This window comes from Myxocyprinus asiaticus, chromosome 19 (assembly GCF_019703515.2).
Source record: "Myxocyprinus asiaticus isolate MX2 ecotype Aquarium Trade chromosome 19, UBuf_Myxa_2, whole genome shotgun sequence".
Lineage (NCBI taxonomy): Eukaryota > Metazoa > Chordata > Actinopteri > Cypriniformes > Catostomidae > Myxocyprinus > Myxocyprinus asiaticus.
In genome coordinates, this window is record NC_059362.1 from 31,466,559 (window position 1) to 31,490,482 (window position 23,924).

Sequence of the window (23,924 nt, forward strand, 5' to 3'; positions counted from 1 at the left end):
TTTGCGATTTGATTCTGATTTATTTGGGTATACAGTATTTAAGTTACAATGTCCGTTTTGCTTACATATAAAAGAACTGTCAGCTAATGCTGTAAATTATACATAAACTATATATTATACATAACCTTCTTACTTGGTACATTACAAAATATTAATTTTAAAAATAACAACAGGATCCAAACTATGCAGTTTAATTGCTATTTATTAAACAGATAATAATCAACACAACATAATATTAGCCAATGCAGTTGCCCACAATGAATACAGACCTGTTAAATACACTCAATTAACTCTCTCAAACACACAAATAAAATGCCAGTGGCTATTGAGTGTAAAAGAACGGAAGGTGCTATTTACACTAAGTGTAATAGAAGAAAGATGCTATTAACACTAAGTTCAAATAGTGATGAATACTATTTGCACCAAGTGTAAACAGCAGCAAATACAGTGGACCTTGTTTACACAGTGCAAATTGTAATAGATGACATTCACACAGTGTAAACAGAAGTAATATGCTATTTTTACTAATGTTAAATTGTCTGGGGAATAGTGGGTAGAGTTGATGAAAATAGCCTTTGCTAACAAGGTTGGCTTTTTGCACTTAGTGTAAATAGACACTTTCAAATAAAATTAAATACAAACGGCAAGCACATCAATGCATAAAATACCAAGCACTAACTGCTTAAAAGTGCCTGCCATGCAGATCGAAAATAAATCAGTCATATACTTTATGCTTGCTCTTGTGTCTCTTTATAATAAATAAATATTCAGGAATTTTTGGAATACTTTGACACGCCATGCTTATAAACTGGATTATACAATTCTTATAGGCAATGTATCCAACTATTAACTGGTGCTTTTTAATTTGCCGACAAATCAGAAGTGTTTTTCTGTTTCATAACTCATGAAATATAATTATTTTACCGCACACCAAACTGTCAATCATACAGTCAAAACATCATACAGATTGGAAAGTTCTTGAGTAGAATTCAACAAATATTGCGTCATTCACATCCCAAATATATATTGAGTAAAAGCCCTGGGGAAAAGCACAGTTTATAATTTGTAAACAGGTGTGTCTTTTTGTCATGTTTTTGCTTGTAACTTCATGAAACATTAACAGCAAATTCTCCCAAAAAACAAAATGAGTCCAAATATAAATATATTTATTACCTTTTCAAAAATGTAACAATGCGTCACGTTATGCAGACCACAACAGCTGTGATTTGGTCTGCTTTGTAACTAGAGTCCATCTCCTGAGGTAGCAGCACATTTTCTCCAGGATTATTCTAAGATCTATAACTCATATAAACTGATCAGTGATCCTGTCACTTTATATTTGGACTTGTTTTGTTTTTTGGCAGAATCTGCTGGGGATTGACAAAAAGTCCAAGAGACATCATCATAATGATTCTCTTTAACTTATGTTATTCAGTTATTCAGTTGATGTTATTTGTCAGCTATGAAAGTTATTGTCTTCACATCTTAACATTGTGTCCCTCTCTACAGTGAAGTTCTTATTTCCTTTTGGCACCCATCCTCCCTCAAGAGGCCCACATGAATTTGGCTGTTATGGTCCAATCCTCTCAAAACTATTATCAAGCCTCTAGCCAAGACTGCAGATCTCTCCCTCCAGATAAAAACATTAATTTCCGAGAAGTGTTGGGAGACGTGGTTACCAAATAACAATTTCATACTTTCTTGTCTCTGTAAATTGTGGTTTTCCTCTTAAATCTTAGTCTCTCACTACCTGTGCTATAGAAGACAGAAGGCTTTTGGTGGCCTTCCAGCTCTGTAATAGTGCCTTGCAGAATAACTAGAGACTCTCCACTAAAGACAGTCTCAACTTTAAGCCCAGTCTATATAGAAGGATTAAATGGATGACTTCTGCAGCTGGTGCCACAGATGAGAAGGAAAATTTTTTGGGAGAGAAGTAAAAAAAAAAAAAAAAAAAGGTATCACGAGCCTTGAACAACACACACACACACACACACAGAAATAAAGACCAAGCATCCATGAAAGGCAGGCAGAAATGCTCTATACAGTGGGGTCAAAAAGTCTAACACCACTAGTGAAAATGCTTCTATTAGGGAGGCATCGATATATTGGCTGCTGACATTTATCTGCCAATTATTTACCAAATTAAAACCATCGGGATATCGGTTATTAGCAGGAAAATGCTGATATGAAAAACCAATGGTTTATTTAGAATTAATTAGTAAACACACTTTGTAAAAAACAAAACAAAAACAAAAAAAAAAAACTCTGTGAATTAAAATGCACAATCCAGAAATAATAATAGCCACAATGTGTAGAAGGGTTGGCATTCCAAAGAACATGTAATATTAAATTTTTATTCTTTCTCGTTTTTACGTTAATGCAGAAAAACCACCATAAACGGACATGACAGTTGTGAAAGTGGCACTTACCTGGAGGCTACATGATGCATAAATTGACTTCTGAGACATCGGTATGATATCCATTAATGCTGCATGATGGCTTGAATTAAGATTGAAATCGCAATATGGCCTTGTGCGGTTACTAAACCTTAATAGGCTGCATTTAAAAATATAGTCCGCATTCAGTGCTTCTGTCAGGGTTTTAGTTAGTGCTGTGTGAGCAAGTGGCATTCTCTAGCGGCATTATCAATTATCCATTACATCACTAATATATAGAAATTAAAGGGGGTTTTGTTCCTTTGGTTAAAACTTTTATCTTTCCATGATGTGGTTGACACTTCCGTGGAATTGCATATGCATGGTATGAAATTGTAATGTTCTAATAATTCAGTACATACTACATACATGTAAAAAGTGAGTTATGTTGTTTTGAACTGTAAAAACAGACGTACAAAAATGTTTTAGAAGTACAGAAAAACATATTTTTTCCTATCAATCATCATGTTATCAAATGTCGTTTTTTTTTTAATCTTCAATTTATCTTTCATTATTGCTCTCTTTAAAATTTTGGCATGTGTTCAGCAGATCCAATCCTTGCTCAATGGAAAATAATTATTGTTAGAACAGTAAAACATTAAAAGTGTACCTCTCTGTACAATTTTAGAACATAATTCCTAATTAAAACAAAATAATGTAAGTGACAAAACATCAGTATTATTATTGGTACTGGGCAATAATTTTTTGGTAAAATCTGTATCGACCAAATATTTTCATTTCAGTTCATTCCTAGCAATTCATTAAAATTATATTATCAGCATAACAATTTGAATGAAAAGTTTAATAAAAAAATTTACATGAATTTCAGAATCTTTAGTATATGGTAAGCCCCGCTTTTTCTTTGATGACCTCATGCACTCGAGTTGGCATGGGCATGGGCTCCACAAGGGATCTATGAAAATAGATCAGAATCTTAAATATGTCTAATTCATTTTACATCATAATGTTTCTTTGTTTGATTTTTTTAAATTTATTTTTATTTTTTTTATGCTAAAACATTATATTTATTGTGATGTTTGAATTGAAGTGTAGACTTTCAAAGTGGTCTTAAACATTTGGACACCACTGTATGTATATGTAATATAGAGACACCATTGTCTGAGGTCACAGCCTCATTGCTCTACAGCTTGAGGCCCTTTATTGATTGAGATTCATTCAGCATTAAATATTTTACCCAACCCTCACATTAAATTGCATGATTGTTTAAAATGCTCCAATAATGGGTGCTGAGACTCATTAAGACATGTAAGTTGACACATGAATGATGTGTCTTCACTATCTTCCTGTGGAAATGTCACATCAAACATATGGCCAGTCAAAAGGAGAACAGCTGTGTGTGTGTCTCTGTGTATCTGCGTGTAAAAGCAGGGACATGCTGATACATGTGGAGTGAAAGATTGGGATCAGCACTGCTATGTATGTATGTGTGAGTGTGACTGTCTCCCAGCAGAGAAAGATATCCAAGGTCAGAGTGACCCACAGCTTGAGCTATGACACACATCTCACACTTCACACTGAGTCTGTGTCTCAATTTATGACATAATAAAGTCAAGTTGTGTCTGTTATTATTACTATCAAAAAGAGTAAATGTGCAACAAACAATTTTGAATACATCAGAATCAGAATGAGCTTTATTGCCAAGCATGCTTACACACACAAGGAATTTGTCATGGTGACAAAAGCTTCCAGTGCAAGAGAATGCAATGTATATATATATATATATATATATATATATATATATATATATATATATATATATATATATATACACATACAAACATATACATTTCAACATATATACATATAGTGACATAAAAAAATAAGATATAACAGATACAAACAGAGAAATATAAAAGTGCATTAATGTAGTTAGAATATTTTATATACAGATATACAGTTATGTACAGGTGATGTAATGTATTGAATAAGAGGAAGGATATGTTAAAGAATATAAATGAGCTACAGATATAAGTAGGAATGGATGGACTGAATATTGCACATGGTTGTATTGACCAAAGGAAAGTATTAGGGGTCAGTTTTTAACCAGCCAGACAGCAACGGTTTGAATAGGAAATGTGCTGGGTGAATGGGGTCAAGAGTGATTTTACCAGCCCTTTTCATCACTCTGGATGTATACCATTCTAGCACGGTGGGTAGGGGAGCGCCAATAATCCTCTCAGCAGTCCGAACTATCCTTTGGAATCTTCTGATGTCTGACTTGGTAGCTGAACCAAACCAGACAGTTATAGAAGTGCAGAGGACAGACTCAATAACTGCTGAGTAGGACTGTATCAGCAGCACCTGTGGCAAGTTGAACTTCCTCAACTGGTGAAGAAAGTACAAACTCTGCTGGGCCTTTTTTCAAAATTGAGTCTATGTGGGTCTCCCACTTCAGGTCCTGTGAGATGGTAGTGCCCAGGAACCTGAATGACCCACTGCTGCCACAGCGCTGTTCAGAATGGTGAGCAGGGTTAATGTTGGGGTGTTCCTCCAAAAGTTCACTATCATCTCCACTGTTTTGAAAGTGTTTAGCTCCAGGTTGTTTTTACTGCACCAGACAGCTTGCTGTTCAACCTCCCTTCTGTATGCAGAATCATCATCATCTTGGATGAGGCCGATGACTAGTGTTGTCTGCAAACTTCAAGAGCTTGACAGAGGGATCCTTGGTGGTGCAGTCAATTGTGTAGAGAGAGAAGAGCAGCGGGGAAAGCACACACCCCTGGGGGGCACCAGTGCTGATTGTACATGTGCTGGAGGTGACTTTCCCCATTCTCACTAGCTGCTGCCTGTCTGTCAGAAAGCTGGTGATCTACTGACAGATAGAGCTGGGAACAGACAGCTGAGTTAATTTAGTCCATAGGAGAGTGGGGTTGATGGTGTTAAAAGCCAAACTGAAGTCAATAAATAGTATCCTTGCATAAGTCTCTGGTCTGTCTAGATGTTGAAGTATATAATGCAGTCCCATATTGACTGCATCATCCACAGACCTGTTTGCTCAATAAGCAAATTGAAGGGGATCCAGAAAGGGATTAGTGATGTCCTTCTGGTGGGCCAACACCAGTCTCTCAAATGACTTCATGACCACAGATGTCAGAGCAACATGTCTGTAGTTATTAAGTCCTTTGTTCTTGGATTTCTTTGGGACAGGGATGATTGTGGAGCATTTGAAGCAGCAGGGAACTTCACACTGCTCCAGTGATCTGTTGAAGATCTGTGTGACGATGGGGGCCAGCTGGTCAGCACAGGATTTTAGACAAGTGGGTGAAACACCATCTGGGCCCTGTGCTTTTATTGTCTTCTGTTTCCGGAAGACCCGGCACACATCCTGTTCACTGATCTTAAGTGCATGTTGAGTAGCAGAAGAGGGGAGAAGGATGGTGGCAGGAGGTGTAAACTTTTGTGCGCTGTGAAGGTCGGAGCGGGTGTAGGTTGTGTGACTGGGCTTTTCAAATCTACAGTAAAACACATTCAGGCCGTCAGCCAGTTGTTGATTCCCAACAGTGTTGGGCGATGGTGTCTTGTAGTTGGTAAAGTCTTTCAGGCCTCTCCACACTGATGCAGGGTTGTTAGCTGAAAACAGTTTTTTCAGCTTTTCAGAATAGCTTCTTTTAGCCACTCTAATCTACTTTGTCCATCTGTATTTGGCCTAATTGTACAAGATTTTATCCCCACTTCTGTAAGTATCCTCTTTGGCTTGACGAAGCTGCCTGAGTTTTGCTGTAAACCATGGTTTGTCGTTGTATGTTAAATAAGTAGGAATGCACATGTCCTCACAGAAACTGATATATGATGTCACAGTATCTGTGAGCTCATCTAGGTTGGTGGCTGCAGCTTCAAAAACACTCCAATCAGTGCAGTCAAAGCAGGCTTGTAGTTCCATCTCTGCTTCACTGGTCCATCTTTTTACAGTCTTTACTACAGGTTTAGCTGATTTTAGTTTCTGCCTGTAGGTCAGAAGAAGATGAACCAGACAGTGATCAGAGAGTCCCAAAGCTGCTCTAGGGACAGAGCAATATGCATCCTTTATTGCTGTGTAGCAATGATCCAGTGGATTTCTATGTTTCTGTATTTGGTCAGTCCACGTGTGAGATTTGCCTTGTTAAAATCTCCAAGAATAATAATAAGTGAGTCCGGGTGTTGTTGCTCCATGTCTGTGATCTGATCAGCCAGCCGTTGCAGCGCTGCGCTCACACACGTGTGTGGAGGAATATAAACACTCACTAGAATAAACTAGGAAAACTCCCACGGCGAGTAGAAAGGCTTACAGTTTATGAAGAGCGCATCTAAATTAGGACAACACATCTTCAGCGTTGTTACATCTGTACGCCAAGACTCGTTGATGTAAAAACACTTTCCACTGCCTCTCGTTTTCCCCATTAACTCCATGGTGCGATCTGCTCTGAACAGCTGGAAGCCAGCAGATGTAATGCGCTGTCCGGAATGGCTTCACTCAGCCAGTTTTCCGTGAAACACAATGCATCAGAATTTGTAAAGTCCTTATTTTTGCGGGTGAGGAGAAGTAATTTGTCCGTTTTGTTAGGAAGAGAGCGGAGATTCGCTAGATGGATGCTTGGCAGCTTGGTTCGAAAGCCACGCTGTCAGAGATTGACCAGCGCGCCGGCTCAATTCCCACCAAGGGCGTAGATTTGGCTTGAACTTTGAGGGGGTTGCACCGTAAAGCATTTACATGTTTCCATTGATCATATTGGGGGGGGGGTTACTCCCCCCCCCACCCCCCCTGGAATCTATGCCCCTGCTTCCCAAGTTTGCGTCTTTTAACACGCTTGTACAGCACCACAGCTCATCTGACTAAAATATCCAACAGAACGTCCGGTAAAAGAGTGGTGGTGGTGGCATAGTGGACTAAAGCACATAACTGGTAATCATAACTGGTAATGCCGGTTCAATCCCCACAGCCACCACCATTGTGTCCTTGAGCAAGGCACTTAACTCCAGGGGGATTGTCCCTGTAATAAGTGCACTGTAAGTCGCTTTGGATAAAAGCGTCTGCCAAATGCATAAATGTAAATGTAAAAGATTCTCTGGTGTGTGCTGCTGAATATTCAGCAGCTTGTCTCGGGGAAAACTGAACGGAAATAAATGACTAAACACAGGACAAACAAATAAAAACAGCAAAAGAACTGGAGAGCTCCACACCGAGGCAGCCATCTGCGGTGCCATCTTACTGTATCTTACAGTACTGTATCTTATATAAATATATTAATAATTAAATGTAATCTCTATGCAGGAAGTATAAACTTCAAAACATTCATATTAAAGCAATCCCCAGCATTGAGAAAACACATTTTTCATTCCTCTTCATATATCCATTTATCAGTCTATTTGTCAGCTTTGCTTCCAACAACCATTACAGTAGCCAATTTCTTTATCAATCTCTCAACTTACGACACAAAAATGACAGATGGATGCCATTTCTGTGGGTTGTTTGTAACTGTAAGGTAAGAAGAAGAAGAAGAAGAAGAAGGAGAGAGAGAGAGAGAGAGAGATTCAAAGAGGAATTGAAAAAACATAGGCATGTCTGAGTCACTCATTTAAGGCCTTAATCATGTTTAACCTGATTCATGCTTTCATACTAACTGTAGGCGAGTGGTTTAACAATGCCTGCTAGGTTTTAACATTGTGCAGTTCAAAGCAAGATATAAAGAGAGTGGGATAGTCTGGCCCCTAAGGGGGAACATATGGCTAAATTAAAAACAGGTCTAATTGCATTTCATTTTAGGAAGCTTAATCAGAATTCTATTTCAATTAACTCAAACACACATCATTCAGAATTAAAACTGACTGCTGACAGCAAAGTCATTTATTTAAGCTGTGATTCATTCCAATGATACCTACTGACTCTCTCAAATTTGATTGTAGCTCCCTATGTTCTGAATCAGTATATCGTGAACACAAATTCTGGCACTGGCAAGGATGTTCATCCACTGAACATTGGGACACTTATGACTCAATCACCTGCGACACGATAGTGAGCTCCCACATTAAAACATCATCATCAACAACAACATCATCATAGAAATTACACTGTCATGCATTTTCATTGTAGATATTCCAATGTACAGTAGTTATAATGAAAGATGAATGACAAATAAAGAAAAAAAGAAAAAAAAATAGTGTATTTTTAACCTTCTTCTAAAAACTCTAATATATATATATATATATATTATTACCTTTCATGGTCATTATGGACGAAAGATATTACAAACAACATCTCTTTTAAAGAATTTGACAATATAGTTTTACACTTGTGATCGTCTTCTAACGACTTTGAAAGACTTAGACATGACGACATTTCCGGTAAGGGAACACAGTAGCACCTAATGCAAGTTGTGATGAGAGTTTTTTGTGTGTGTGTGTTGACCAAATCCGTGACAATTTTGCAAGAAAAACCTCTGACAGAAGGTCTATTCTCAGAGTCCATAAAACATGAAATGAAAAACTATTTCACTCCTGTACATTAGGCGGCACTATTGCTGCGCTAACATGTATACCAGTCTCCTCCCTGCACCTTCAGCTGTTAGAGATTAATATAATGAATGCTGTTAAAGCATTTATTTACCTAATTCAGCATGACTGTTTCATAATTTTCTTTCCATGGTGTTGATGAATTTTGAGGAGTATATATCAGTTTTTTTTAATTTACATTTATGCATTTGGCAGACGCTTTTATCCAAAGCAATTTACAGTGCCCTTATTACAGGGACAATCCCCCTGGAGCAACCTGGAGTTAAGTGCCTTGCTCAAGGACACAATGGTGGCAGCTGTGGGAATTGAACCAATAACCTTTTGCTTACCAGTTCAGTGCTTTAGTCCACTACGCCACCACCACTTTAATGCGAGTGAGATGAGTACAGAGGACAGTTGCATAAATATACTGTATGTCATATGTATATTTGCACATGTATTTATCTACGAGTATCTTCCAAACGGCTGCAGAACCCAACCCTGGATAATATAACTCAAGGTACAGTGATATAAATACATGTGGAATCATGTACATTAAGAATAACAGTTTAGTATAAAATAGGTATAAATCTTTTTATAAAAAATAATATAAATAAATACTAGCTCACTTTTCTTTATTTAAATTATTGCAATACTTTGTTATATTATCCTTACAATAAAAATAGCAGTGTGGTTCTGGAATTTGTTTTCCTAAAACATTGCATGTAACAATTCTTTTGTATGGGATTTTACTACGAGCTTAGTGCAAACGAATTGCTGAACCTCGCTGTTATTTGTAATACCATGAGATTATAACAGGTGCAGTAATATACATATTAAATAATGTACATTAAGACAAAACACCATACGCAGACTTTCAAAAACCAAACAGGTTTATGGTTACAGTACCAAGGGTTCATGAACTGCAACTATTTATAAGTATATAATTTTCGGGTGTGTATCTGCTGCATGTCCAATGATGGTGTTTGCCAGTTGATTAGCGCCACCAACACGCTGGAATGAGCAGCTGCAGAGACTGACAAAAATGTCTTCTCATTGGTCAGTCTGTTTTCATCGCAGTCCAAAGAGAAAAAAATCGGAACACTCTTCGTAAAAAAAAAAACAAAAAAACCTTAGGATTGTCGGAGGACGATTTGTTGGACTCAGTTTGAATAGCGCCATCGGAATCCATTGTTACCATACAAAAGCTCGTTCGGAACGAACATTCATACCGAACAAACGGGTTTGGTGTGAACAGGCCTTAATAATGTGAAGACAAATGCATATTTTATAAAATGTACCCCGCAATACAAACCCCAAACCTAAACATCAGTGGTGTAAAAATGTAATGATAGGGTGAAAAATGCAACCTCTGAATTGCGCTCATCATTGATTTTGTGAAAGCGACAACTTCCTGGTTTCATCACAGTATTCAAACACGGGCCACCCATGCTGCTGATGCAATGCCCTTTCGGTCACGACACAAGGGAAGGTAGATACGCTGGAGCCGATGCAAAAATGTCTGATAGGTGATGCCGCTTGTTGGTGTGTCGGCATAATGTTGCCGATCCTAGGATAATGGAACTCTCGGAAAGAACATCCCATATGATCATGTTAGCATTAGATAAAGAGGTTTCAAGATTTACACAGTTTAATTAAAGCCAAAGGTAAAACAAACATCTGAATAGAGTACTTTATACACGTGATTCGCAAGAGGGAATATATAAATACTAGAGTAACAGTAACCGCAGTAGGGTAACTATCGGGCCAAATGAGGGTGTTCTGGTGCGTGCCAGGGCCAGTTTCATTCACAGTGTAACTTCTGCTGCTTCATTGTGCCTCCTCAGGGCTTCCTCTGGTCTTTTGGTCTGTTGATTACCCTTGGGCCAAACAAGGCCAACTGGGGATTGAGGTAGGGTTGATGTCAAATTCTGAGTTTAGCAGAGTTAGGTCAGAGGGTCAGCACCAAGATATGAAACGAAGACGCGATTAAGTATATTGTCACCGAACTTGCCAAGTTGTGTATCCAGCGCACAACAGTACAAGTTTGGGAAAAAATGTAAAAACTGAGGGCACAGTACAAATCTGTTAAGACGCACAATGGACAAAAGGGTTCCAAAAGGAAGAATTTTCCATGGTTCGAAATCATGGACGGTGTGCTGGGACATTGTCCCACTGTTAGTAGAGAGACCACTCGGGACACCATGGCAGTTACAGTTGGTGAGTTGTCAACATTAACTTATCTTGCTAGTTAGCTAATGTTTACATATGATATAAACTCAATATTCTAGATAACTAGATAACATGATACCTCAGCTTGAGTTTGACCCTTGCTTGTGAAATGGGCTGGGTGTGTGACAGCACCAGGGCAGCGTATTAAGCACGCTATCGGGCTATTGGCACGATGGTGGGAATGCAGATCAATTTTGGTCTCACCACTCAAGGTCCAAGGATATTGACCCCGGCTGACCAGTTGATAGCCCTGGCTCACACTGGTCAGATGGTGGAAAAGCGGCTAATGTTTGGCATACAGAGTAGGTGGGAGATCGTAGAGAAAGTCATATTTTGCAAATCTGTCTACTGTAGTGCAAAAGAGATTTTCTAAGAAACAAGGTTAGTGTGGTTTAGTTTTTTTAAAGGACATTCATATATTTTTTGTGAAGGTAGTTCCCCTGGTGTTGAATTCTCTATTGACTAAATTTCTATATTCCTAGAAATTCTGAATCACAATTGATATTCCTTTAGCTCAGAACTGACTACACAAGAAAGACCTATACCAGTTTAATAAAACATGATGGGTAAAATATTTATTGACAGCCACACAGTATACCTGCACATCAAGCAACTTTAGTTAAAACTGAAGTGTGTAAAACTAGAGTTAGCAAAAGGCATTGCAAAAATTGACCTTTTGAAAGAGGTTTCCTTAACATGGCAGAAAGTATTTTAACACAGAAAAAAAATGACACACATCACCTTTAATGACACATCTGGTTAATACCACATGAAATGACACACTTTTCACAACAAAAATTCAATAAAATAGTTGTTACCAAATAAGAAAGTGATGATAAGAGAGCATGCAGTTCGTTTCTAACAGCATTCACACTTAACCTAATGTTTCAAGCAGAAACAATGTCTGAGTCAGACAGCTTTGTAGGTGACTCATTCCAACACCAAAGGAGGGAAATGATGACTGTAATAATACTATAAAAAAAAAAATAAAAAAAAACATCCAAAGTTGGCATGACAATAGAAAGCATTCCTCACTTAACAGGTTACCGAACCAGCAATTTTGTCTTATTGCTATTGGCAATTACATTGTTGTGGCATGAGCAAAGATTCATTCATTTGTCAAATTCAGTTGAAAAGGTAATATTTTTATTTTGTATGAGCTGGCATGTCAGTGGAGGCACAGAGCCAAAATTCCATGTTGAAAAAATGAGCATGAGTTGGAGAGGTGGTTAAAAACAGTGCATCAGGTCTTATTTTTCAGCAATATACCCGAACACACAAATACACAGTGCTCAGAGGACAAGAAAATTAGATAAAAAAGTCAGATTTGACAGTAATTCATCTGGAAGAATTGTAAAGACTTGTGTGGGAATGAGCATTAGTGTGTGTAAGCATATATAAGCTGTATATTGGTTGATAATCAATGCTGGTACAAGAGAGGTCATCATTATGCTATCATTAGCCTGTAATCAGTGAGGACAATCCATTTCATACCACAGTCAATACACCTCAATTACAAAAGAGCAGACAATTATGGTTCACCAAGATGTTTACAGTAGAACAATTCTGCTATGAAGATATTACACATGCATACAGACACACACACACACACACACACACACACACAGATCAATAAGTCATGCTTATCACATTTTTTGGACTCTAATAAACCCTATTAATGTGTGCATGCAGCATAGCATGTTTGAGACAACCTGTCAATTGACACTATTAAAATTGATACTCAGTCAGGCTTAAAAAGTTTGATTTTCCCTGGCCCAGGCAATATTACTATAAAGTTACATATTTTCTCTATACAACATACCACAGGCATCTGTTATTTTTATATAAAGCTAATAACCTTACCGACACCCTTAGTTAAACCATAAAAATAAATAAAATACATTTTCAGATTTTATGAAAGAAAAAAAAAATAGCACAACTCAAATTTAAAGTGTTCTCTGTTAACAAAGCATGAACAGTTGGTAATTTTTTCAAAGCACTATCATTTCAATAATGTGAAACTGTACGATGTGTGCACGAATGGGCTGGAACCACACTGAACTTTTTTAAAAGTTGTGGTGATATTTAATACAAACAAGTACTCTCATTAACACAGGTATAATATACACAGCAGCATAAACACCTCCAGATTATTGTTCTTACCAGTAATATGAGATCTATCATCAAAACCCTCAAGGTACTCAAGGTAAACTAAAGATCTCTTATCCAAAAACCAACTTCAAACCTGTGAATCATAAAATCTGAAAAGTGCCTTAAGCAGTGAGTCAATTCCTTTGATAACCACAAAAAAGATTATAGGAAAACAAGCTATTGAAAATAATTGAATTGTCAAGGTATTTGTGGGGGATAAAACCTCCCAGATATTAAAGCATGCCAGCATTACAAAAGACAGATCTGACAGCGAAAAGATGATGCTTCACGACACAGGTATGTAGAATAGCTTTGATCACTATCACTGTCTGCATGTAAATGTCAAGATTTATGTCATTTCTTTCTAAGACACCTCTTATGGTAACCAGAAATAGTAATGCAAAGATGTGTACAAAAAACATGCATTAAAATGTATGTAGTTCATGTAGCTTAACTGGTAGAACATGGCACTAGCAATCCTTAGGTCATAGGTTTAATTCACAGAAAACACATGATAAAATAAAAAAATATATACCTAGAATATATTGTAAGTCTCTTTAAATAAAAGTGTCTGCAGAACACATAAAAAGGAGGAAAGAAAACTGCCTATATATGTTTAAGTATTAAAGATAGGCATCACATTTTCAGAAGTTATTTTTTTTAAAAGTCCTCGTTTTTGAGAAAATGCCTTAATAATGATTAAATGTTTCTAAGAAATAAATAAATAAAATAAAGCGTTCGAAGACAGCAGAAGCAGTTTAAAAAGGTTCTAGTTTTCTCTGCAGTTGGATTCTGCAGAAAATAAGATGGGTTGCATAGTAATTCAGGGAAATATTCCTGAACATCATCCTCACCACCAGCAGCTGTAAAATGTCTGGCATCTCAGCAGAGAGCGGCGACCAGAAACATGTCAGTGAAGAAAATCTAGGCATATCAATTTAAGACGGAAAAAAAGCAAGCCTATAATTTGTGTCAGATTCCCAACAAATTTACAGACGAGTGTCTACATGCAGTCTGTTCTCTGTTTAAGTCCAACTGCAATGCTGATGTCTGTCGTGATGTTCCATGGTAAGTGGGTAAATCTTGGCAAGGTCTTACAATTAGCTGTGACCAGTTAACTGAAATTGAAATGACGCTCGCCCCTTCTTGTCTGAGAGTGCCGATTCCACAATTCACGAAGGAACCACAGATCGGAGATAATCACAGCCTGTGCTGACCGAAGCATTTCCACATGACCAGTGGAAAACTGAACCCTGAATCGCATTGTGAGAAAGGATTATTAAATAAAACATACATAGGTTACAATCATCTGAAACGACTCTCCAAAAAACAACACAATATACAATATACACCTAATAATATACAATATACAGTATACACAAAATAAGAAGACTGTATATAATAAAAATTCACTGTAACACCGCCACCCCCTCATGTAATCAGTGGAAATAAATATGAAGTGTTGTGTGTGACATTCAGCTGTTGGTTGATAGTCAGTTGCCAGTGTGTTATTAAGTGAAGTATAAAATGTGGGTCCAGTCTGAGGCTAATAAAGTGTGGTGCTGATATGTGTATCGTGAGCGATCAAGAGTTCAAAAGTCTGATTGCTTGGGGGAAGAAGCTGTCATGAAGTCGGCTGGTGCAGGTCCTGATGCTGCGATACCGCCTGCCTGATGGTAGCAGTGAGAGCAGCTCATGGCTCGGGTGGCTGGTGTCTCTAATGATCCTCTGAGCTTTTTTCACACACTGCCTGGTATAGATGTCCTGGAGGGAGGAAAGCTCACCTCCGATGATGTGTCTGGCAGTTTGCACCACCCTTTGCAGGGCTTTGCGTTTGAGGGCGGTGCTGTTACCGTACCAGGTGGTGATGCAGCCAGTCAGGTTGCTCTCTACAGTGCTGGAGTAGAACCGTGTGAGGATATGGTGGTTCATTCCAAACTTCCTCAGCTGTCTCAGGAAGAAGAGGCGCTGGTGAACCTTCTTCACAATGGCCTCAGTGTGGATGGACTATGTGAGTTCCTCAGCGATGTAGACACAGAGGAACTTGAAACTGCTGACTCTCTCCACCGATGCTCCATTGATGGTGATGGGGCTGTTTTCTCTGTCTTTTCTCCTGAAGTCCACCACAAGCTCCTTGGTCTTACTGACGTTGAGGGAGAGGTTGTGCTCCTGACACCAGCGTGTCAGAGTGTGCATCATTGTCAATTATCAGACCTACCACCGTCATATCATCAGCAAACTTAATGATGGCATTGGAGCTATGTGTTGCCACACAGTCATGTGTGTATAGGGAATACAGGAACACAGCCCTGCAGGGCTCCAGTGTTGAGGGGTCAGTGATGAGGAGATGTTACTGCCCATTCTAAGACCTGGCATCTGATTGACAGGAAGTCCAGGATCCAGCTGCATAGTGAGCTGTTTAAGCCCAGAGCCTTGGAGGGCACTATGGTGTTGAACGCTGAGCTGTAGTCTACAAACAGCATTCCCACATATGTGTTCCTTTTTCCTGGTGGGAGCGAGCAGTGTGTAGTGTAGATGCAATGGCATCATCAGTGGAGCGGTTGTTGCAGTATGCAAACTGCAGTGAGTCCAGTGAGGCAGGCAGCACAGAGCAGATGCAATCTCTGATTAGTCTCTCAAAGCATTTGCTGATGATGGGGGTCAGAGCAACAGGATGCCAGTCATTTAAGGAAGTGATTTTGGATTGCTTTGGTACAGGCACATTGGTGGACATTTTAAAGCATGTGGGGAGCACAGACAAGGAGTGGGAAAGGTTGAAAATGTCCATAAAAACACCAGCCAGTTGGTTCGCGCACGCTCTGATGATGCAGCCCGGAATGCCGTCTGGACCCGAGGCTTTACGGATATTCACCCGTCGGAAGGATCGGGTTACATCCGCTATAGAGACAGAGAGTGAACTAACCTCTGTAGCATCAGCCACGAGAGCTCTCTCCGTGAGGGCAGTGTTATTCCCCTTAAAATGAGCATAAAAATTATTAAGCTTATCTGGGAGAGAGGCAGCGGTGTTCACGGCGGAGTTTTTATTCCCTTTGAAGTCTGTGATGATACAAATTCCCTGCCACATGCTTCTAGAGTTGATGGTGTTGAACTGTCCTGTTCAATTTTGAACTGTACTGGCGTTTGGCTGCTCTGATAGTTTTGCGGAGGGCATAACTGGCTTGTTTATGCTCCTCCGCATTCCTGGAATTAAAAGCGGAGGTCCGCGCATTAAGTGCCACACGAACATCGCTATTAATCCACGATTTCTGGTTAGGGTAGATCCGTATTGTTTTGGTTGGCACTACATCATCTATGCACTTCCTGATGAAACACATTACGGTATCAGCATAGACCTCGATGTCGTAATCAGAGGCAGTCCAGAACATCTCCCAGTCTACGTGATCAAAACAATCCTGTAGTGTAGAATCTGATTGGTCTGACCAGCACTGGATCGTTCAGAGAGCGGGTGCTTCCTGTTTCAGTTTCTGCCTGTAAGCGGGCAGAAGCAGAACGGAAGAGTGGTCCGATTTGCCAAATGGTGGGCGGGGGATTTGTAGCCATCCTGGAAGGGAGAGTAACAATGGCCAAAACCTGGTCCCCTCGTGTGTTGCATCTGATGTGTTGGTAGTATTTCGGTGCGATTGACTTGAAGTTGGCTTTATTAAAGTCCCTGGTCACAATGAACGTGGCCTCAGGGTGCGTGGTTTCCTGCTTGCTTATACTGTCATACAGTTCCTTGAGTGCCCAGTCTGTGTCAGCTTGTGGCGGGATGTACACAGCTGTGATAATGACCGCTGTGAATTCCCTCAGTAGCCAGAATGGCCGACACAGAAGCATGAGAAATTCCAGATCAGGAGAGCAGAAAGACTTGATAGAATATACGTTCCTCTGATCACACCAGGATTTGTTGAGCATAAAACATACACCACCACCTCTGCTTTTACCTATGTTGTTCATAATGCATGCATATTCAGCAAACTATCATTTAGGGATGTGCAAAAATACTAGATCAGAGGGTACTGTATATCAACTGGTTCTCTACAATCATAATAGCTGAGATATTAAACAAGAACAGATGATTACATGACACTCCACCCTGAAAGAGTTAATGGTGCAGAATTTGGGGCTGATCTGTGTGTGTTTAGCAGCTCTGTGGTGGGACCCGAATTTGAACCTTTGCTAATGTGCACAAGCAGCCCAGGCTCAGTGACGAAACCTGGGTGCAAGTGGTAATCTATGAGTGGACACATATCAGACTGAAACAACCATCTGTCTGAATATTTCAGTCCATATTTCAGCAACCTAAGAGATGATAAAGGCAGAGGGGAACACTGAAGGAATCTTTTACACTGCCGAGGCTGATGACATGCACTCATAAATATTCAAACATACAGACTTTTTGTTTAGAGTAATATCTTCTCTTTGTTTTTCTTTTCCAGAAGAGTGGCCATAAGGTTCTGTGGTCAGAGCTCGTCTCAAGTTTAACTTCCTTCAGCTCTTCCCTGAAAATATATAATAAATCCACCAAATTATTAAAGAAATCTTCCAAACAAAAAACCCCATGAGAATGAGGTCAAGTGCCAAACTAATTAAAGTCATACAGCATTGACATCTAGCTTTCATAATTCAAATTGAGACCAGACATGAATGGCTGTTTAGGGTGAATTTTTAATGGTTTCTGAACAATTAACAATGTTCTTTCGAATGGGCCTTCCAAAAAGGGCTCTTTAATCTAGGAGAAATTACTTTAGATTTACACAATGGCTTTCACTGGGTAATGGACACATTATGTGGAGTCCAGAATGACAGACATAAGCTTTAAGGGATTTTCAGTGTTCACTATTAAAATGGAGACAAATTACTGCATAGAAAAGAGGGAAAATAATAGGGAAAAGAGAAAATGGCCTGGCCTGGATTTAGAATAGCTGCTCACAAAATATGCTGGCTCATTGAGGAGTACAAAACAATGTCTTTAATTATTTTGAATTAGAGGGAATAAAATGATGGAGGTTGTGTGAATGTTGTGAACTGTTTCCATTCCAAATGCTGAATTCTGCACAGAAACCCAACATGAATTAAGTGCACTCACAAAAGTTTAAACATACCAAAGTTCATGCAATACCATAAATACATACTTTGTGAATGACCACATATGATAACATTGTCTATCACTTTTTCATATACATGATGGCCTACAGCAAATATTTAAAACATAATGAAATGTCAAATAACATGTGCAAAAATGCACACATACAAATACACACAACAATGTACCAGTATGTATACCCTTTTAAGCTTTCATTTAATGTGACAGAGCTGGTAAGTGGTATAAAGAGGGTTTCACACACACACACACACACACACACACACACACACACACATGTTGGTGCAGCTATCACTATGAGGACTCTCCATAGACATAATGATTTTTATACTGTACAAACTATAGATTCTATCCCCTAACCCTAACCCTAACCCTACCCCTAAACCTAACCCTCACAAAAAACTTTCTGCATTTTTACATTTTCAATAAAACATCATTTAGTAAGTTTTTAAGTGATTTGAATTATGGGGACACAAGAAATGTCCTCATAAACCACATTTATAGCATAATACCCTTGTAATTACCAGTTTGTAACCTTAAAAAAGTCCTCGTAAACCACTTAAACCTGCCCACACACACACACACACACACACACACACACACACACACATTCCTGTGTTAACGAGGCTGTAGCCCATGGGAATAGGTCTCAGTCAGTGATAAGTGGCTGAATAAATGCTAGATCAGCAAAGAGAAGATGGACTCCTTACTGCCTGAAGAGAGGACTCATGTTTACAGCTACTACACCAATGACACTGAAGACAAGGCTCATGAAGACCACATCCATTATTTAAAAGTTTTATACCATAGAGTATCTCCAGCCAGACAATTTAAAAATAATTATCAAGCACTCTAAATTGTTGGATCAAATTGAGTAAAAGAGAAATCTGATAAAAAAAAAAAAAAAGAAAAGAAAAAGATGGACATTAATTTGTGGTGTATCAGGTATATCAGATCAAAAGGTCTAAGGATCAGAAGCATCATGTAAACAATGTGATTGTAGCACAAATTTCATCATCAGCAGAATGCTCGAGCACTGAGCGTGTGCAGTCCGATTTGTCTAACTGCGCGCATTCTAAACATGCAGCATGGAATTATTTGCACTAATTAGTGGGTCCACAAGGTGGCAACACTCACAGTTGAGCCGTTGCTTTCACGAAGAAGCGCTATACCAAGATATAATCACCGCTAAACAACCGGAGATAAAGCTGGAAACAAAAACAGTGGATGTGCAAATCAAGAACGAATGAGCAAAACTCCTGAAGAGAAAGTCCAAAATCTCACAGCAGTCGTGGCACACATGTGCCAACCTCGTGTATGCACACAGTCAAATTAAGTTTACTTTCAAAGGCAAGCATTCGACTGTATACAGGTACAAAAGCTAAGCCTCAAAATCAAAGTATATTTTAGGCTTAATAAACCTAATGTATAATTTGAAGGTAGTTAATTGTTAGGGCTGAGTTGGGGTTAGGACCAGGGATAGTTTCTTCAACAAGAATGTTGTTCCGGGAGCTACAAAATATGTCTTGGCAAAATCACTGTGACATTTTTTAACATTTTGGTCTGTAAGTTTAATAGCATATACCTCTATTAATCAAGTATCTTGTATCTTTCTGTGCACACACACTATATAGATTCATAAATAGAGTGTTATAAAGCACTGACCCTGTCGGCTGCTGTGTGCACTCAAGGGGTCATCTTCATTTTACACACTGACAGCATGCACTATTAATCTGCTCAAGCTGATCTCTTCCTGCCCTGAAGCTACTGATCCTTTGCTACATTTCTTAGTGGAGCAGTTTTAAAGTCTTTATGTAATGATGAACTCTAGTAGAGAGGGAATATAAAGAAACACTAGCAGGGCTGAACATTTAAAATCAAGCAAATTACAGTCGAACAGTACCATACACAAAAGGGTAAAATTAAGCACTCTGCAACCTTTTCCTGTCTAGTCGCTCATCCAAAATATAGTCTATAGTAAGCTCCACCTACCCATGGCCATATCACACAGTGCTTCACACCTCCAGGTGGAAACAGGAAGATAAAGCAAATGGAATACATTCAGAAGTTCACACACACACACACACACACACACACAAACCAAGCTGTCCATGGAATTTTCTAAGCCTTTTGTAACAAAACAAGACCAAAGGGATAGAGAGAGAGAGAAGGGTAATGATGTCTGTGTATTGTTTTGAGCAGCAGCTGAGCAGCACTGATATCTGTATTAGTTTATTTGTGCAGTGTAATGACACGTGCAAACTAATACACACAAACAAATACAAATTGCATCACTACTGCAAGACCCACTAAGACATGCTGAAAAGCCATTACAATTCTACAAGAACATAACATAGGCATAGGCACAGCACTCTGCTTAAAAGACCCTTGAAAAATGTTTGATAATGTGACTGGAGGAGGATGGTCAATAGAATGATTGACATATGCACGCACTAAAAGAAGGACTGAAAGACAGACATAAGTACTACGTTTGGTAAACTTGATAATTCAAAATCAACATGTGAAGATACCTTTCTTAACACTATTACTGTTCCTCTGTCTCAGTTAATGCTACAGTGCACCTTGTTAAAGGCATACTGTTATGCTGGCGCTCCTACCAGGCTTCTTAACTAGCTAAACCAGCATCCTCCATTGGTCAACCAGTATCTTCAGAAAGCCCATGCTGGTTGAACATGGCTATGCTGGTTCACAAGCTAGTCCAGCACCAAACCCTTACAAACCAGCTTGGACCAGCATGAAAATTCATCCTGGTTTAAGTGGTTTCAGCAGGGCATTTAGATCGTTAAAGATATTAGATGTCTGTTTCAGAAGCTACTGGACTTAACTGGTTCAAAATATTTGCTAAATGACACACTAATATGCACAAACAGCAAACCTGACTAGAACCAAGGCACATGGTGCTATTGATGTGGATGCAGCTTTCACCTCGCACACTATTAAATGCTACACAAATACTCTGGTGGTCAAAAATCAGCTAACACTCAGTGTTTAGCAGCTTAAGGGTGAGCCTGGTCCGACATAAAAGCACTCTGTAAAACCTAAATCACTCGTTAATGTTCTCTTGAATGGCCATTGATTTTGTCCTCAGGTTAAGCTCTCTTGAAGCTGTGATCATCAAAACTCGACAAAATATTTGCAATAGGTGAGAAACAGAGCGCATGTCATATGGGGCATGTATATTACTGAATGGAACATATTGTAACTAACTGTGGAATGTTTACCAATATCCCATAGAGAAGTTTAGACAGAATCAGAATTTCAATCAAAGTTAAAAACTTTTCTTTTCGCGCAGGCTTACGATTGTCCTTAGAGTCCAAAGGTGTAAACTTCTATATGTGCTGTGATGAACCTCTTTATCTTGCATTGCGGTTTGTACAGCATAGCTGTATTGATGTATTTTGGTGATGTATTTTTGTGATATTTCTTTTATTATGGTTGTACAGCACAGTGGTCAACTACTGTTGTTTTTACTGTGCTCTATAAACAAATTGATTGATTGATTGATTGATTGATATTTTGTGCTGTATCACATCTTTGTGTGGCAACTTGTGTTATAGGTTTGAAGTGAACCAACATCCCTTCCAGTTTTTTTTTTCTCTTTAAATTGTCCTTCCTGTTTTCATTCCATGAAAATCACATAGTCAAGTACCTGACTAAATCAAATCAAATCACATTTATACACATATATACACAAGTGCAATGGTGTGTGAAATTCTTGGGTGCAGTTCCAATCAATATAGCAGTTGTGACAGTGATGAGACATATACCAATTTACAGTAACATCAAATTAACACAACACAATTTAAAGTCTAATATACACATAATTACACACAACAATATACAAATAATAACATACACTGTACAGTATACAATACGCACAATATAGATACACATTATTCAATAAAAATAAAAAAGTTTATATAGTAGTATATATAGAATGTACAGTAGGCTGTATTGTACTGTATTGACATTCAGGCTGTTGGTTGATAGTAAGTTGTTAAGAGAGAATATAATATAATAATAATATAATTCATGACAGTCTGGTGTGAGATATAAGAGTAAGAGTAATAAAGTGCAGTGCTGATGTATTTTGATCGTGGGAGATCAAGACTAGCCCCCTATAAAGGAAATATAAAAAAGTACAGCATGTATAAGACTATAAGAAAGCATGTAAGGAAAGGACGCTTGCCATAACGGTGATGATGGGTGCTCTCTCAAAGTCGGCCTAGACATTTTTGGTGCAAGGTTAGGATTAACAGGCTTTTGCCATGTTACAGAGAGGAAGAAAGGGGAACACACAAGGCTGACCTCTCCAGCTTCTCTCACTGCTGTATGCAGGAATGCATGTTCATTCTTCTAATCCTGCTTAACACTTTAAAACGCAGACAACGAGAGGATTTTCAGACTTTCTAGCTAAACTGTACTTTCCAGGCATTTCTTGACAAATATGATTGCAGGGAGGTGGTGATGTTACTCAGAAATGAAGAGAAAATTTGTAACTATTTTCTTTTTTTTCTTTTTTTTTTTTCATTTTCTAAAGATGCTAGGGTGTTGCAGGTTGTTGCTCTGTGGCTGCTAGGGTGTTCCAAGTGGTTTTTAATGTGTTGCCCACCCCCTATGAAATTCTGTAATGACAGCACTGTTATGTCTTCAATTCAAGTCTATGGGATTTTTCGCCTGTTTTATCATCTGGGATGCGAAATGTTTATTTCTGATTGCTTAAAAAAGTAACCTCTCCTCAATAAGCTGCACAATGCGCAATTGTTTTATTTTTGAGGCTAACTATCATGTTTTATAACATATGCTTTTGAAAGTTACCCTACAAAATTGTTTTAGTTTGTTGGTGAGAGTACAAGTGGTTAAGCTGTTGACAGTATCAACCTCATGACTCCAGTCTTCCACGTTTCTTTTCTGATTGGACTAATTGGCTCATGATTAAGTAACCACGACGACAGATGAGAGACAGATATTCAGCAGTGTGCTTTTCCTAACCTGATTAAGCATAAAGAATAAAAGGCTGAACTTCACACACACAAAGAGAGGCCATGTCCTGAGAAAAATAAATGAATGCTATTTTTAGCCAGGTCATTAGCAAGAGAGATGTAGACCTTGTGGTCAAATCAAAAGAATCATAACACGGACACTGAAGAGCATTTTGTGAGAGTGCAAGTCACTATATCTGACTGCTTAAAGGGTTAGTTCACTTAAAAATCTCGAAGGGGCCCTTCCACAAGACTGTTAGCGAAGGGTACATGTTCCTTTCAGAGTATCTACTTCAAAAGCTCTGCTCTTTGGAGTGAGTAGGGCATAGGGATGGTTACTTTTGTTTGGAATTCGCCCCGATCTGCTGTAGACACGCTGTTAAAGGCACCTCAACCTCCACCTGATTTTTATAACAAGGAAATCACACACTGACACATTATTACTGTTATTGTGATATTATTAAGAGATTTTAAATTTGTTTTATTTAATCATTGTATTTTTTATCAAAAGGC

The 23,924-nt window shown here is 38.6% G+C and overlaps 1 protein-coding gene across 5 annotated transcripts in view; it reads right to left on the reverse strand.

Moving 5' to 3' along the window:
- LOC127456705 (SAM and SH3 domain-containing protein 1-like) overlaps window positions 1-23,924 on the reverse strand; it is a 379,637-nt gene that overhangs the window by 271,365 nt on the left and 84,348 nt on the right. The window lies entirely within an intron of this gene.